Consider the following 18,337-nt stretch of genomic DNA (forward strand, 5'->3'; position numbering starts at 1 on the left):
GCTTCTTAAGTGGAGGTCATGGTGACATTTAGAGGAGCATTTCCATTGGGTTGTTGGGGAAAGAAGAGAAATTTCAAAGAGAGAGAAGGAGCAATGGGACAACGAAGAAATGTGGGTAGTAAGTGCCAAGTGCCTCCTCGTGGAAAAGAGATAATCTGGACCTAGGGGAAAACAAGGTCAAGTCAAGGACTCAGAAGGGCAGGAACTTCACCTGTGATCCTTGAGAGCATAGGGGAATTGGCAGCTTTGGAAAGACCTCACGCGCACACACACAAGCCAACGCAGAGGTGCGGCGATGCCGGGATGTGCACACTAGATGGCAGTAACGGGGCCTTTTCGGCTCGGTTCGCGGTCCTTTAAGACGCTGCTTGTTTAAGTACAGTCGCATTTAGTTGGAGCTGCAGGGGAGTGAGGGAGAGGAGGGTAGGGAGGAGGAGAGCGGGAGAGCTAGAGAGAGAAGGGGGCTCGCTGTGTATAAGGAGGCACAGCTCCGAGCGTCCGTCCAGCCCTGGGCTCGCGCTCTTGCGGAGGAGAGCGAAGCCGTTCTGGGTCCGGCCGTCGTGCGTCAAGAGCCTGCTCGGTCCGGGTTGCCGGAGCCGGGGGGAGCCCAGAGGGAAACCGAGGGAACGAGCAGCGCGTTTTTCTAGAGAGCGCGAGCGAAGAGGCGAGAGCCAGAGCGCACGGGGGAGCATCGAGCGCGGCGGAGACATGAGGACCTACTGGCTGCACAGCGTCTGGGTGCTGGGCTTCTTCCTGTCCCTCTTCTCGCTGCAAGGTAAGGGGGTGGGGGTGGGGGCTCCTACACCAGTGGAGTGCGGAGCGCTCGCATCTGGACAGAACGAGGTTTATTTACAAGCCCTGCGGTGCGCTCCCTGCCCTCCCGGCTCTGCTCCCGGTTGGGTCCCGAAGCGTGCAGGAGAGTGCGGAGAGACTTGCTGCATGATCTTGGCTGGGGGGAGATATGGAACTGGGGGGTGTGGTGTGTGTGTGTGTGTGTGTGTGTGTGTGTGTGTGTGTGTGTGTGTGTGTGTGTTGGCGTGGGTGGGGGCTGACGCCAGGGCTGGTGGCGGCGGTGCTGGGGTTGCTCCTCAGTAAACTCCAAGCGCCTCCGCGGTGTTCGCTGTCCCCGCGTCCCCGGTGCTGATACCACTGCATTCTCTTTCAGAAGGGAATTGGCATTAAGTTTAGGAGGAGGCTGGGTATACACCCCACACCTGGTACTTGTATCTCTGAGCAAAATAACCCCAACAGATTCGATTCCAAGGTGGGGGAGGGAAGCGGGTGGAAGGGTTGGGGCGGGGGGGAGGAAAGGGGGGAGGGACAGAGGGAGAGAGAGAAAATGATTATGAATTCATGGGTTAATAGCTATGCTGACTTGTAATGGTCAGTATGTTTCACGCTTGGAGGACTAAATTAGCTAGTGCTGGGTGTTTACTTTGAAGAGGTTTTTAGGTCTCTGTTTTGGGAGGTTGTGAAATGAATTCATGAAGGTTAAAAATGAAAACATATACACAGTGTGTGCATTTCACTTACAAGCTGGCATCCTGTGTTGAATGCACCTACAATACACCAAGTGATTCTAACCCAAGAATTTATTATCTTTTAAATTCACCTGCCTCACACTCTTGCCAACCATGAGAGGAGCCCTGCACCATTAGCCACCACAGTCAGTGCTGTGTTGCTCTACCACTGGCTGTTTTACTACATCTTGATGTTTGGGGCGTTCTGCCATCATTAGAACCTGCACCCACTCAGATTCCTCATGCCACTGCACATGCAAGTCTGTTCATTTATGCAAATGCATGTGTGTGTGTGGGCACATGTAACACACACACTCATACACACACAGTCCTTCTCATGAACACACTGACATGAAATGACCAGACTGGCAATCCTACTCCTGATTTTATTCTGACAGCTGGTTGCTAATGTTCCATTGGTGGGTTTCATTTTTCATTGCTGGGGGATATTTTGTGTTGCCAGAGAACCCTCTTGCCAACTGAAAAGAGAATGGACTCCCTGGCTGTTTACTAGCTGAAGCATTGGAAGTGAATAAATATTATGTTGAAGTTACAAATAAGCTTAGGGGGGCAGCTGGAACTCACCCATAACACAATTACAAGTTACAGGTCCTAAAAACTTCCTCATCTCAGTACTCACTGACCCACTCCTCTGCCATCTAAATTGTGAGGTCTTGTAATACATAATTCCCCTACTAAGCATGCCTGCATATGAAAAATAGAATCTTAAACCAGCTTTGGCTTTTAATATTTTATTCCTTTGCATTTTTCCCTCCAAAGCTCTCAGTACTTTCTCTGTGATTTTGGATACTGCTGCAGTTCAGCTTTTTCATACGGAGACATTAGCATCATGACTATACTATGCCAGCAGCAGAGGTTAATCCCTTTCCTTCCTATTCCATTTAACTCTAGGAACTTAGCGCTTCAGATAAAATGCTGAGAATGAAGTCACTAATACATGTTTCTTTTAAGTTTGAATAAAACTGCAGAATATTCATTACTCAGTCATGGGGTCACATGAGTGAAGGGCAGATCAGAGTGTTGGGCTGATGTTAGATAGCACTTCTAAGGGATGGGGAAGGTCTAATGGAACACCAAACTAGATAATTATATTTTAGAAGCTCTCCCACTTAAAAAAAAATCCCTGCAGTCTTCTTCAGAAATACCAAAGTTAACTATCATGACAACTCTTTGAACTAGAATAGCTGGTATCATTTGGGCAAAGTGATAGTTTTTCTTCTTAGAGAATATTGTTCTCTCCAAAGAGGATTTTCACTGGTTTACTCAATCAAGTTTAGTGAAATCATGGGAAATAGCCCCAGTTGTCTAGTTTTGGGGTCCCCTGGTATGTAGTATAGACTGAGCAGAAGTAACTTTGAATAATGGGGTGGGAGAAGGGGACATTGCCATAGGAGGCTGGAAAAACATGAGGGGGGCACTCACAAGCAGTTGCCTTACACGCTTGCTTCTGCCATGATTATGTTAAGTCTGGGATTCACTGCCTCCTGACACTACAATATTCAGTGTGAGAGTTTGTGGTCCTTTTGAACTGGCCCCATCCCTTGACTGCTCTCCTGCAGAACAGTTGATTTTGTTGTTTCCCATGGATATGTTTATAGGTCCCTAGATGATGCTGTTCTTGGTGTTCATTTTTAATTAGACTCCATTTGTTCAAAAATGTTAAACATGAGTATTTGGGGGTGTGTGGATTTTTTTTGTTGTTGTTGTTTTTGTTATAAATTGGGTTGGCCTTCAGAGACCGAGGTGGTGCAGTCCAAGTCATTACTTTGCAGCCATGAGCAAGTCAGACATATTGGTGTGTTCACAGCAGAAATTCTGTTCTGTTTCTAGGTTATGATGTAAGAATCATTAACAGTGTTTTGAAACAGATGATACAAGATATGTTAGTCAAGATATATTTACATGTGATAAAAATTTACAATTTTCCTGTGCTTCTTATCCAAACATTCTAGATACTTTGCTATAGTGGGTTATGTTCATGCACGCACATCTTTGTGATACTGGTAGGAACAACTTTTAATTTCTGAGCAATGAAGAAGTGGTGAGGTTACATGGTGTCCCAGCTTGTTTTATCCTTGATATACTGATAAATGTGTTTTACTCAATGACAACTCTGTTGCTAAATTTATAAGGTTCTCAGAAGGAAGTTTCTAGTACATGTGTCCCTGAGCAAGGAAATAATTCAGTTGGGATTTTTTTTGATTTTTAGAACCACACTTGCTGCATATGGAAGTTCCTAGGCTAGGGGTCAAATCAGAGCTACAGCTGCCAGCCACAGCAACAGCAACACAGGATCCAAACTTCTGCTACCTATACCACAGCTGATGGCAACACCAGATCCTTAATCCACTGAGAGAGGCCGGGGATCAAACTGGCATCCTGATGATACGAGTTGGGTTTGTTACCACCAAGGGCATAAAGGGAACTCCTCAGCTGGGATTTTTTTTTTTTAAAGGTAAAGCGAAACAAGCAAACAAAAACAATGACAAAAACTTCTCTGAATTCTCTCTTTTGTGCTGAGTTTCCTTGGAGGCCCTTGTCCTGGTGGCTCAGAGCTGGCTGGGTCGCCTTGTCACCTGGCATCTCTCCCTCCTTTTTTGTGCTCCAAGCCAGAGAGCAGCCACTGCTTTCCACTGTGCCTGGCTCTATTCTCTCCCTCTGGCATCTGGGATGGCAGTAGCTGTGTGCCCTTTGGGGACTACAGAAGAGATGAACTCCACTTGGCCCACCCCACCCCCATCCCTGGCTCATCTGGCCATGAAGGTCGGCTTGGCTTCTGTCTGCAGCCAGATATGGGCTGCTGGGTGGCCAGGAGAAGAGCAAAGTACACTGCAGTAAATGAAGCTTGGCTAACCCCTGAGGGGGGCCCTGTAGCAGCCAGTCAGTGAGGACATGAGTGTTCTATCTCCTTGTCAGGAGGCTCTCTTTAGAGACCATCTTTCAAGAGCCCATGCCTAAAAACCCCTCACACTTTCCACCCCCCCCAAACAATTCAATGTTAATGCCTTGATGAAACCTCTCCAGTGGTATTTGACAGCTCCCTCTGATAAGGACTGAAAACAAAACCCTTCAAGAAATAACTTTTTTTGAGTCCAATTCACACATTATTTTAATATTAGGTAGTAGCAAGTAATTAGAAAGTGAAAATAATAAGTTTCTGATTTTACCCACATAACTTAAAAAGAGTTAAGGCACCAGCCGTGAGTTCTGATTTTTGGCAGAGTAGGAAGGCTACTGTTATCGTCATCACCACCGCCACCGCCATCCATCAGCACAGATTTGGTGAGCGTGGACTACAGTGTGGTCCTTTTGTTTGAGATACAGGAGTGACAGTTTATTTTTTTCTGACGCACTTTCATTCCAAGGAAATATCTGACATAATTTATTAAAAACAATGCCAATATGGACATTCTGAAGAACTTAGCCTTTACCTTTGAGTGTTTATTGTCTTCTTTCTAGGTTTCAAAGGTGGTTGAATAGACCTTGTCACAAGCTTTCAGTTTGTGTTTTGATGCAACACCCTCAATCTGCATTCCCATTCAGATGACTGTGATGACTGCTGAAAAATGTATATCCCTTTGTGGGAGTTCTTCATAAGTAGCTCATTAATCTAGAGAAGGACAGCAGGGTCTAGAATTAAAGCAATTGACCAGAAGGCCTTCGGATTTCTTTTCTTGTTTCATTTTGTAACTGGCTACAGACCAACCCCAGAAGACCATGTTCCACCTTCCGCAATTGTGGTCAAATCCTAAAGCCAACCCTGTCTTCTGGCATCTAACAGTGTTTATGCTCTGAATATCTTGTTTACTATATTCCCCTACCTAAGACACTGTCTTTACTGTATCTCTGTCCACCATGCCGGTAGAATTATTTGAAATAAATTTAAAAGATACTTCCCTTACATGATCCTTTTCTTCATGCCATTACCCTTCCAACCATCGTGATTTCCTTGTGTTCTGTATTATTCCTTACTATTTAAAAATGTCAGTGACACCGATATACGCAGTGCTGGTCTGGACGCTAAGTAGGGAAGATGGTCAGGTTGTCAAGAACACTGAGACACAGGTTCCAAAATGTAGACACTGATTTTGAATCTATTACTGATGTCCTGATAAAACATAGACCATAATCTCATGTAAGTCTCAGTTTCTTCATTCCCATGATTGCGATAATGGTGCCTGCATGATGTCGTTTGTGTGCTTTGAAAGTCATGATGCTTCAGGCACGTGCACTGTTTGCTTCTGCCGGAGAAGATAAAGAGTTAAATTAAAAGGGCTTATCTGGCTGCTTGCCACTGACTGAACAGAATTTGCCAGTGTTCATAGCTGTCTCTCTCCTGGCCTCCATCCTTTCTTTATTTCTCTGGACTTGGGTGAGAGCCATGTTGAGCTCCCAGTGCTAATCTAATGCTAAGGGGGGGAGATACAAGTATTGAGACAGGGCTGCCTAAGCTGCTTCAGCCTTCTTCTCACTTTGCTCAAAGGGCTTAAGCCAAAACACAAAGCAGAGCAAAATAAAAATGGAAGGAAAACACGTGTCCATTTTTTAATTCCATGCTAGCCAGCCTTTTTTTCCCCTTGTTCATAAGACGACAGCAGCCTCACTTAATATTTTAGCTTGCAGTACTGAGGAATTGCTGAAGGAAGGAAGAAATGTTAGGGGATCTAGATTCCAATTAACTTTGCTACTGTGGCTGTGTAACTCTGTGTGAATCACTGTTGTTTAGTAAATGAGAGTGAGAATCTCTAAGATTAATGAATCTTGCTGAGGGTGTCAGCAGACCAGAACTCTACTGCTCAAATAACCTCCATCTCTTTTCTCCCTTTATGTTCCTCCTCTCTTATGCAGTATGAAGAAAGTCAGAAAGAAAGGAAGTTAGGCAGGGAAATATGCTGGCATGGTTGACATGCATCATTGGTATTTGCCTTCTATTGAAATATCAAGTGATATTAAGGGATTCTGCATAGGTGTCGTGCATAGGGCTGTTTTTATATCCTTATTTTAAGTGCAGAATTAGGTACACTTCAACCAATGACACAACTTCATTTTTAAATTGAATGAATGCCAGTTTTATGAGGACACAAGAATTTATATAAATATCTTCCTTGTTTCAGGAACCTGTCCCCTTTTCTCATGAAAGCAACTGTATACACTTGGGGGTGGGCAGGTAAGGAGGCTTACCTTTCTCCCTCTTGTCATCTTCACTTCTTTCAACCTTGCAGCCCCAGAAGCTGTCACCTGCTCCTGGGATAGGGGATGCATGACTGTCTCTGAAGGACAGAGCAGCAAGACACTGGGAGGAAACCCAGATTCGCAGTCCCTACCGGATTCTCTGGGGGAATTCTGGGCTGGGTCAGTCTGGTCCAGGCAGCCTGCAATCAGAGCTGCTATCCACTGGGGACCTTCTGTCTGAGCAGCAGTGGGGAGGAACTGTGACTTCTGTCTCATGTATCAGAGATAAAACTAATCTCACCGACCTGACCCAACAGGTGCTGGCATATCAGATGGAGGCTTGAAACTGCTCCTAGTAACAGCGATGGTTTTGTTACTGAAATTTTAATTTCCTATCTTTCCCATTAGGCAATAATGTGGTTTGAGCTAAGGAGGAAGGAGAAGAGTGGGCATTCTGTGGGTTTAAAGTTATTTTTGTTTGTATCATGTGTACAGCATGAAGGATGAGTAGTTATGTCAGCTAGCTTGCGTATATTTACGAGGTAGAAAGTAATAAGAATGTGGGTGGATATGCAAGAAACAACTGAATCCCTCCTTCCCTCCCTCTTTTTCTTCAATAAATATTTATTAGGCCTAAGCCAAGTCTCTTAAAAACCTTATAGCAAAGGCTATAGACACCTAAAAGATAACAAATTAATTACCATTGTAATATATAATGAGGGAGAACTTAGGGTACCTTGAGGATGTATTTTAGGGAGACTTAGCTAGTCTCAGAAACTAGGAAGGGCTTTCCTTGAGGAATTCACATGTAATTGAATTTGAATGACGAGTAAGAGCTACTTGGAGAGGGGGCTTTCCCAGCAAAGAGAGTCTTGGCAGGGTCTGAAGCACAGGGGAGACTAGCATTTTCCAGGAATGGAAGGAGTAGATGTGAGTAAAGACCAAGGAGGAAAATTACAAGATAAACCTTGGTGGGTGAACTAAGCCCCAAGGCAGCAGAGTCTTGAGGAGCTTTTGAGGGTGCATGGTTTAGTCTAAGGGGAAAAATGAGGGGAGATATTGAAGGAGTTGAAAGAAGAAATGGGCCACACAGGTGTAGGTTTTTGAAAGAGGACTCTGACTGCAGTCTAGGAAAAGGAAATATAGTAATGGGGAGAAGCCAGTTCAGAGACTTTTGTTAGAGAAGAATAGAGATTATGGTGGTTTGGACTAAGTTTGTGGCATTGGCGAGAAGAGATGCATGGATTCGGGGCACAGGGTTCCCTGTAATAGGAGTGTGTGAACAACCAGCACAGCTTAGGCTGAGAATACAAGTTGGCAGTTTAAAATGGCCAGCTTATATATTACCTCTTACCTGGTACCTACCTATCACTAACAACCTTGTGACGCCATGTGCTATTACTTCCACTCTACAGCTCAGGAAAAAGCTCAAAGCAAATAAAACTTGGCTTGTGTTAGAAGCCTGGGTTTCTGGCTCTGAATCCATTTCCTTTTCCTTACACTGAATTACCCTAAGTAGTGATGACAAAATTAAAAAAAAAAAATCATTTTGACTAACCATCTACCTGGCCTTGGGCAAGTTACTCTCTGATTCTGGAAATAATCTCTAAGGTCTCTTTGAGCTCAAAAAATTAGATGACTTTGTGATTTTATTCTGATTGGGGAGAAGTCTAGTCTTAATTAGCAAAATGACTGAATTAAATACAATTTTTAAAGAATGCTGTTTTATTACATTCAGGTACATACAAAGAAAACTAATTCCCAACAAAGTATTTTCAGGAAGAGGGTCTTGCTGACCTAGTTTTATGGCCAGATTAAAAAAAAAAAAAGCTAAATTCTTTTTAAATGGCAGTGGCATCATGTATTTCCAGTTAAGTCACTAAAGTCCTAACACTGGCTCTTTTTTGTTACATGTTATACCATCACCTCTATAAAACTTTATACCACTAGACATTTGAGCTTAATTCAATATACATTTATTGGGAGTCTAGTATTCTTAAGAAATAATTTTCTAAAGTGTAATAGACAAAATATGACCAAACTGTAAAGCAGATTGGTTCAGAAATAAGTTAGAGAAACCAGAGGATGAGAGTGTATCATGGAAATGGCCTGAAGTCTGATACTAAAGACCAGGATGATTTATAGGGGAAGGAAAAAGATGAAGGATACTCCCATTGGGAAAAATAATGCAAATAAAGGAACACAGAAAGGATGTGCTGTTTTGGGGTTGTAGTATGGACTCTAGCCTGAGTAGAGTTAAGGGCTGATGTTGGAAAATATCAGCAAAGAAGCCTGGAGACTCCGGGTGAACTTTGGATGCCAGGCCGAGCCATTTGTACTTGATCCTGAAAGAAATAAAGAGCCATTGATTGGTTCAGGAAGGAAGTGACATAAAGGAAATGTTGCTTCTGGAAGACTAATTTGATGCGAAGATGCCATTTGCATGCATAATACAGAGTCAAATGCAAGCCTTGCCTCTGTTTACTGCAAATTTCAAGCTACTTAGTTTTTTTTTTTCTGTATAAAATTGACAAATACATGATGCAAGAACATAACTTTTAAAGTAAGTCAGTTCACATTGTGAGTGTGAATATCTCACAATGTAAACCGGTTTGTATTGTGTCAGTTAATACTGTGAGTGTGAATTGTGTCATCTTCTGAAGACACACACACACATGCACCGATGTGTGTATGTATGCCCTGTAGGATGACTTTGACATAGGGATCTATGTTGTACTGAGGCATGTATGTTATTAACAAGACAATAAGGATTTGTGTGTGTGATGTATAGTATGAAATATATGATGAGTAGGTAGTGAGGATAGCTTTTCCTAGATTGCTGGGTTTCCGATGTAGACCATCTGTTTAGTTCTGTTCTTGTATAATATATGGTGAGAAAATATTGTTAAATAAACCTTGGCAACACTGAAGGAACTTTGAAGTGCTTCCCATTGCGTTCCAAAGCAAAGCTTGCTTTTTTACATTCTTAGAATGAGTGAAGCTACAGTTTTCCCTGATAGGATTTAAAGATTCATTTGTATTTTTAAAAGTTTCTCATTATAGATTAATGTGTTCATTGTAGAAAAATGAAAAAAAACAGAAAGAACTGAAAAAATGGAAGTTTAATTATATGTTCAGTACTAGAGAAATCTAGATAACTTTTTTTTTGTTGTTGTATACCATTTCAGACTCCCTCCCACCCCCAGGCATAAGTTATAGAATTAGGATCATGGTTTACATATACTTCGTGATTTGCTCTTCTCTTTTAATAGCATGTTGTGAAATGTCTTTCTCTATTATCGAATATTCACCTACAGCATCTTTACTAATGGTTGCATAGTGTCCCATGCCATAATGTATTCATTAGTGCCCCATTGAGTATGATTTTTGGTGAGGGCTTTTATTTTAAAAATAGGGAGAAATTACATGATACCATCCACCATTAATTTGTTCTTGCTTCATGACCTTAGTGGTTTATAGCACCCTTAGGAAACTGACTAGCCTATTAATCCAGTGTTATTTCATCTTTCAGAAGGCATGTTGATTTTCCTCCTGTATCTCATGTTTGGTGGCTTGCTCAGTGCTACATCCTTGTTAATAGATCCCATGATCTGTTCATAAGTTCCTATGTGTTCACAACAAGTTACACTTTACAAAGTGCTTTCTATGTGCTCACTTGTTTGAGTGTTGAGTACCTGCAACGCGAGCATTGCGTGCAAGATACCTAGTTCAGTGCTTGACAACGTAATGAAAGCTCTAAAAATATTAGTTGCTGCTGTAATTTGACAGCGATGGTCATGTTATCTCCTTGAATTCTACTTTGAATTAAATTTTTTTTTTGGTTAGGGATTATTATACCTCTTTTAAGAATGAGGAAATTGAGACTTTAGAAGGCTCAGTAACTTAAGTGCGAGCATGAGTAGTACAGCAGTCTTCCTGCTGGCCCAGTGCTCTTTTCTCTCCCCTGCCCTTCCTCAAGTGGGGACAGAGCATCAATTGCTTTATGCTTCTCACTGGGATTTGGCTTCATTATGAAAAGGGAGCTTCACCTGACTCCCCTTTGATGCCTGCTTGTGGGGAAATCTCTCTGGCAAATCTCAAATGGTCTAGAGTGTGGCAGTTTAAAAGCATATCTACATTGATCTGCCATCTCAAGGTCCCACCTTTGAGTTACTTTTAGAATTTGTAGGTGGATGCCATCCAGCAAGGATGACTCATTTACATTTGATTTGCAATTTGTTTGTAAAGATCACATCTCTAGCATCCTTTGATCTGATTGTCCTTTTAAAATATGGAACAGGTGAATGACCTTGAGATAGACTGAGGCAAAAGATAGTTCCTGGCTTTTACCTTGTTACCCTGAGGATGCTTTCTCATTCCTGTGGCCAGGTGGTTTGTGGAATCCTTCTCATCTCCTCCTGTTGCTACACTTAACAGATTTACATTAGGCTCTCTAGACTCTTGCATGGGATTCCTTGGTTTCTTTGTTTAGATGCCTATAATTTCTATGAAGTACCATATTTTGTGGCCTTCCTTGATTTAAAAATATATATATATATGTTTATATTTTTATTTTTCCTCTGTCTTTTATTTATTTATTTTAATTTTGTCTTTTTTTTAGGGCCGCACCTGCGACAAATGGAGGTTCCCAGGCTAGGGGTCTAATTGGAGCTGTTGCTGCCAGCCTACACCACAGCAACAGCAGATCTGATCCGAGTCTGCAACCTACACCACAGCTCATGGCAGTGCCGGATCCTTAACCCACTGAGCTAGGTTGGGGATGGAACCCGCAACCTCATGGTTCCTAATCAGATTCATTTCTGCTGCACCACGATGGGAACTCCTCCTTTGTCTTTTAATATATCTTAAACTTTATTAGTTGGTAATACAAGATTTTTAAGCATTTTTTTTTCTTTCTCCCTGCCAACCTTCCTCTCCTCTTTCTCTCCCTCCATCCCTAATTTCCTTCCTTCCTTACATTTAATCTTGGGCTTTAAAATGTTTCTAAAGAGCTTTAAGAGATCTGGTGGGTTATTTTTATCTGTAGGTTTTCTTTTCTAATAATGTCATCTTTGTTCCTGTTTTCTTTAAAAAATAACATTGTGATTGATTTTTTTGGATTTCCCTTACCACTAGGATGTGGGGTTGAGTTTTGTTGGACATGGCTTAGCCTCAGCTGATTTCTGCAGCTACTTTGTATAAAGAGTCCTGCTCCCCTACCCAGCTGACTTTCTTCCTATTCATTCTAGAACTACCTGTCCCAGGGAGCAGTTGGATGGCCTATTGAGCACACACACACACACCATTTTAGAAAATACTGTATTTTTATCCTACTCTGCATTAAATAATCAAAAAGCCTCATTGTTCACATAGCCTTTTGGTTTTAGTTTTCCATATTAGTTTCATTGTCATAATAAGGTGGAGTATTAAATCTCCCAGGTGCAACAGTTGAATTATTTAAGTATAAAATTTTTGTTTTTAACACTAGTGTACTTTCTCTCTCTCTCCCTCCCTTTTTTTTTGAGGGCCTCACCCATGGCATATGGAAGTTCCCAGACTAATCTGTGACCTATATCGCAGCTCACCACAATGCAGCATCCTTAACACACTGAGCATGGCCAGGCATTGAACCCACATCCTTATGGATACTAGTCAGGTTTGTTACTGCTGAGCCACAATGGAAACTCCAGTCTCTTATTTCTCATTTCAAGGGTTGTACCTGTTAGTTCCTCTTAAGCACTTATGACAATTTCAGGTTGTATTCTCTACATTCCTATTGTGACTACTGATGTAGCTACTGTTGTTTCTAGTTCTAAATGATTGCCACACACCCCTATCTGGGCTCATAGCAATTAATTCCCTACCTTTGGGCAAAGAGGTCTTTTACTAACCCTCAGGTCAGTATAGTGTCATGGAGAGGCAAAATATAAAGTTTCTAGCTTTGGCTCTATCATATATGTTTTTGTTCTGTTTTTTGTTTGTTTCATTTTTGGCCTCACCTACAGCACATAGAAGTTCTGAGGCCAGGGATTGAAACTGAGCCTCATCTGCGACCTATATCACAGCTAGTGATAACACTGGATCCTTAACCCACTGTGCCTATCCTTTCCCACAGCGGGAACTCCCTATCACAGGTGTTTTTGAGGAAAGTCAGTTAATATCATTGGACTCAGTTCCGTCATGTGTAGGGATTGGAGGAAAATATAACTAGTTTTTTTCCAATACTGTGTTTGTCTTTGCCTATATTCTTTCTAGAATGCTTGTATGGGTCACAAGCAAGGGAAATTTTAATTTATAATGCATAGTAGAGTAATTTCAAAGAGCTCACCACTTGGTAAGGTGGACTTAATCATGTCACTAAACAATGGCATCTAAATCTTATGAGAGCAATGCAGTTAACCTATAGGAAAACCCAGTCCTCTTGCCACTGATTCCTACATTGATTTGAATGAAATACGATGCAGTGTGTAAGGCTGTCCACACAGCCACAAAAAAAAAAAAAAAAAAAAAAAAAAAACAAAAAAAAAAAAAAAAAACCAAACCTCTCACCCCTTTATGGCTTTTTCAAGAGGTAGTCATAGTAATAATAAAGTGTAATTTCTCTAACCTTGCCCTAGCTTTCAGAGATCTTTAATCTCTCTCAAATCCCTCTCCTGTAGATAGGAAGACCCCAGAGTTTCAGATTTCATTTTATATACTATTCCAGAGTGATTGGTGATTGCTGTAGCTCAAGGAGAACTATAGTCTTAAGGATTGTGTGATGTGTTTGGGCTTGGTGAGAAAGCATTTAGTGAAAGGCTTGTGAGGATAGTGGAGGGAAGAAGTTACAGAGCCTGCTCTGTGCATGCTCCTTGGTGCCTTCCTCCTCGCCATCCTGTCTTATCCTGTTCTTTGTTCCAAGCTTCTCCCATTCAGGCCTCTTCCATTTCTCCTTCTGATCCATGTTTGACCCATACATGCTTCCATAATTGATCATCTTGTTAAAATAGGCAAAATACCTTCTCCCATTGGAACCATGTTTGTGATTAGACCGTGGGCCGTCTCTTGACCTTTCAATATCCTGGGATCAAGTTTTCAGCAAAGTTCATTTTTAAAGTGTCTCCTTACCAAATGGAGAGCTGTTGTTCAAAGGTAATAAAGTTTCAGTTATGTAAGATAAGTAAGTCTTGAGTTCTCCTATATAAGATACCAGCTATATTGTGCTCTGAAAGTACTGAGGGTAAGATCTCATGTTTGCTATTCTCTCCACAAAATCAAAACACCCAAAGAAGCATGAGGACACTTAAGGAGGTGATGAATGTGTTTATTAATCTTGTCTATGCTGATGCATAGGTGTATGCATATGTCCAAACTCGTTACATAGTATATGTTAAAAACATGCAGATTTTTTTGGATGTCAGTTAAACTTCAATAAAGCTGTTAAAAGACAAACAAAACAAAAATGTTCCTCCCCAGCTGTCAACAACTTTGAAGCATCCAGAAAACTAAAATAGGACTTTATAGAGCTGAGTTGGAAACCATCAAAATCGTAGCTTTTTCATTCGTCATCAGAGTTATAGTGTTTTCCTCCAACAGTATCGCCCCTTGTTCTCATTCTTAGGTTTGTTCAGGTTTTGCACCCTGAATCTCCTTTTAGTGTTAAGTTTCTTCCTTTATGACTTTTCATTTACTCATGCAAATAGGCCCCTCTAGAGGTCCCATCAAGACTCTACTAGAACATAGTAGTACTGTGGAATATTTCAAAAATTATGTCTGACACAAAAGGAGAGCTCAGAATTTGTCTTTTTATAGATGAAAGGAATAGTATAATTTTTTATATGTTGTCTTTGATTTCGATTTAGAAATTCACTCTTCATCCCCATGTGAGAAAAGGGTTAGGAATGATCTTACCATATTGGCCTCTTAAACCTAGCACAGAATTCTTATAGCACAAGACTAGTCTACTTGGCATGCAGTTGCTGGGAATGGAAGAACAGATTGTGGACAGAAGCTTCAGAGTATCTGAAAGTTCACAAATGCTGAGCTCCAAAGAAAGGTCTTTGTGAAACAGGGCTGTACCATTTAATAATAATAATAATAATAAATAACTTAGTGGTTTAAGTGTATTAACTCATTTAATTCTAATAGTAATACTATTGTTATTAGCATATTAGAGGTGAACAAAGTGAGCCACAGAGATGTTTAAGTTGCTTAATGTCACACAGTCAAAAAGTAGCAGAGCTGGCTTTTGAACCTAGGTAGTCTGGCTTCAAAATCAGCACTCGTCAGCAGGATGTACACTACTTCAGAAAAAGAGAAGAGTGTTCATATAGGAAAGATTTTGTAAATAAGGATCACTTACCATCTTCCCAAGAATTCCCACACATGTGATCATTGCCTACTAATGTTGGTTTCAAAAGGTGTTGAGACTCTCTGGATTTTCACTCAGGCCTCTAAATTGATGATTTTATATAGGGGTTAACCCACATAGCTGCTCTGGTGGTGGCTCTGGTTTAAATGAGCTTCATTAAATATAACTCCATTTGCAGAGATGGATGGGAGAGATGGTGAACATGGCAATGATAGCGATGGCCATGATGGCTGGTGCAGTGTAGGTGCACGGCCCCTGTGAGGCCAGGCAGGCAGCATTTACAGAGCAGAGCTCTAGAGAGGTATCTTTTTAATACAAGGGCTTGGAGTTTTAGTACCAACTGCTATAGCAAAGAGAGCATTTGACTTTGTGAGAGAGAGAGAGAACAAAAAATCCATCTTTTGAGTAAATAAGGTCAGTCTTCTATGCAGCATTCAGCCTACCAGATAACTTTTTCTGATAGAGCAAAGATTTGTCTGAAATTTTCCATCCCTATGAAAAATGCATTTTGGATGATATTATCAAAAGGGTATAATATACCCTTTTTTTAATATACACAGTAGTGCCAAGGACAATAGTAAAATATACTTTACAATGTTTAGTTCAGATTAAATTAGATACCTTACTTGGATAAAGATATAAAGATTTCAGAAGTAGAAGAAAATGAGAAACTATGGGTATTGATGACAGAATTTTCTCCTGTGTAAAACTGGGCTCATGTTGCCTATCTCATAGTGTTTTGATATTAAATGAGATAACATCACTTGAAAAGTGGCAGCACCATATAAATTTAGGTTCTCATTGTCATTAAATAGGTGCACCATTTTGATACAGTATCCATTTTGAGGTATTTTTTAAAAATTTACAACAGTCATCCTTTACTTTGAAAATTGTTGCTAACAAGAACCTCCCTCCATAAAGAGACTGATGTGTGACCTTTGCTTGCTTTTCCAAATAAAGATGTGCTTGTCCTTTATAGCCCTGTCAATGCTTATTCAACTCTGCTCGTTAGATTCTGTGTGCTCCCAAGCCTCTGCTTGAAAAGACTTCCATTCCTAGATTTTTGTAAACAAGACTTGCCTGTCAGCAACCCACAGCTCTACCACCGTTTTTGAAGTCTGGCTTCAGTGGATTTTTGAAGGCTGACTTCTTCCTCCTGGCTTGTACAGGTCCCACTCCACCTCATCACAGAGCTACTACTGCACAAGGTACTGACTGTCATTCTTTACACAGGCAGGGCCGGGAGGCTGGGAGTAAGACTTCTGGGTTGGTACACAGCGTTGGAGACCACATACCAACAAGGAGCAGTCAGAAAGTTGTTGACACACTGGGAGCAAACTCTATGACATTTGGAAGGCCAAATTGTGCATGGTAGTAGAGAAATACCTTTTCCTTTTGGCTGAAGTTCTTTTTTTTTTTTTTTGATAACAACTTTTGATGGATTTTTCTGCTAGGGAATTGGCCGGCTGCTTCCTCTCATGCTAGGGTGAGATTCTATTTATCCCTCTGGTAAATCTTTAATAATGATGCCTTATTCTTCAGCCAGCCTCCCAAAAACATGGCCTTCAAATACCTTTATCCCCTCAACATCTCATCTTTTCTTTTTCATCTTTGAGTTTTCACCTTAATTTTCATTCTGTGAAGACAACTTGGTTTACCTATAAGCTAATATTTCTACCTTCAGACAGATGATCAGAAAGAACACAAATGCTATTTTTGACAATTTAAGTGGTGAGAAACACTCCCATGTTATCTAAGCAGCTGCTATGAGATCCTGTTGTTTCCATTTCAATAAGGTATCAGGTGTATTGTTAAGCAGATAGAACAAATTTGGGAGGGTGCCAATTGGTTGTATGTGACCAGTGTATGAAAATATGAGGTAAAACATTTAGGAGTAATTTAGCAGCCCTATGGCTGTAGTTCTCAAAGTGTGGTTGTCCAGACCCATTCATTTCAAAGTCATTGTCTTGGAACCTGTGGCAAAAGCAAATTGTCAGGCTCCATTCAAGACCCAGTGAAAATCCAACTCTGGAGGAAAAGCCCAGTAGTAAGTACTTCCACTTACCTGGTTTAACAAGCCTGCAAGGTGCTTGTGCTAAGGACTAGAGTTTGAGAACCACTGCCTAAGGGATGAGGCAAAATAGGACCTTGATTAACTCATGGTGATGATGCTCAGTGAAGCCTGCCTTATGCTAGATTTTCATATATCTGCTAGAAAATGTGAAAGAAGGTCAGTGTGAATCAGTCTTCTTTTTTCACTGCATAGTAAGATGTTGGGAGTTTTCTAGCTGGTAGGAATTTTCCTCCATCATAGAAATAGTTGCTATAAGAAATAGCCACAATATAGCTATTTGAGGTTGAATACACTAGGAGTATCAGTCTCACAGTCCAAAGGAGTTTCAGGTCAATAGGAAACCTCTGATTCTCACGGTCCTTTAAAACCCAGACTACTGATGTTCCTGACAACCTTAACACATGACTTAGAAGTTTTCCCTAGGATTTAAATATGTCCATAAAAAATAAGGATGAGTAGGGAGTTCCCATCATGGCTCAGTGGAAACGAATCTGAGTAGTATCCATGAGGAGGTGAGTTCAATCCCCGGCTTCCCTCAGTGGGTTGGGGATCTGGTGTTGCTGTGAGCCACTCAGATCCTGCATTGCTGTGGCTGTGTTGTAGGCTGGCAGGTGTAACTAGATTGGACCCTAGCCTAGGAACTTCCATGTGCTGTGGGTGCAGCCCTAAAAAGCAGAAAATAAAAAATGAAAAACAAAAACAACAAAAAAGAATTGGTAAGCAAAGGACTATTTTATAGTGAATCCTGGAAGTGCTGTACATCACTTCTGATCACATTTCATTGAGTAGAACTACATCACATGGTTACACTGCTATGCAATGAACATTCAGAAATGGGGGCTGCCTGTTTTCCAGGAAGAGGATGAAGTACATTTTGGTAAATAACAGTCTCTTGCCACAAATACCTGTTTTCCACGTATCTCCTTTGATGTTCTCATTCAAAGGAGAACTTTAATTTTCAAGTTATGATATTACATAAGAAGTCTAGGAAAAATATTTCTCATTCTTTTATCCCCATAATTTTGCATGTGACTTAAAGGCTGTGACGTTCTCTTACAGAAATGCAGAAGTGACTATCAAAAGCAGGACATGAGTCACTGAGTTGTTCATTGGCTCTTTTTATTGTAATTGGGGCTCCTGGTACCTGGTCCCTATTATCTGAACACTGAATGGACTTGGTTATGTTTTTGAACTTCTAGG

The sequence above is a fragment of the Sus scrofa genome, chromosome 13 (genome assembly GCF_000003025.6).
Source record: "Sus scrofa isolate TJ Tabasco breed Duroc chromosome 13, Sscrofa11.1, whole genome shotgun sequence".
Lineage (NCBI taxonomy): Eukaryota > Metazoa > Chordata > Mammalia > Artiodactyla > Suidae > Sus > Sus scrofa.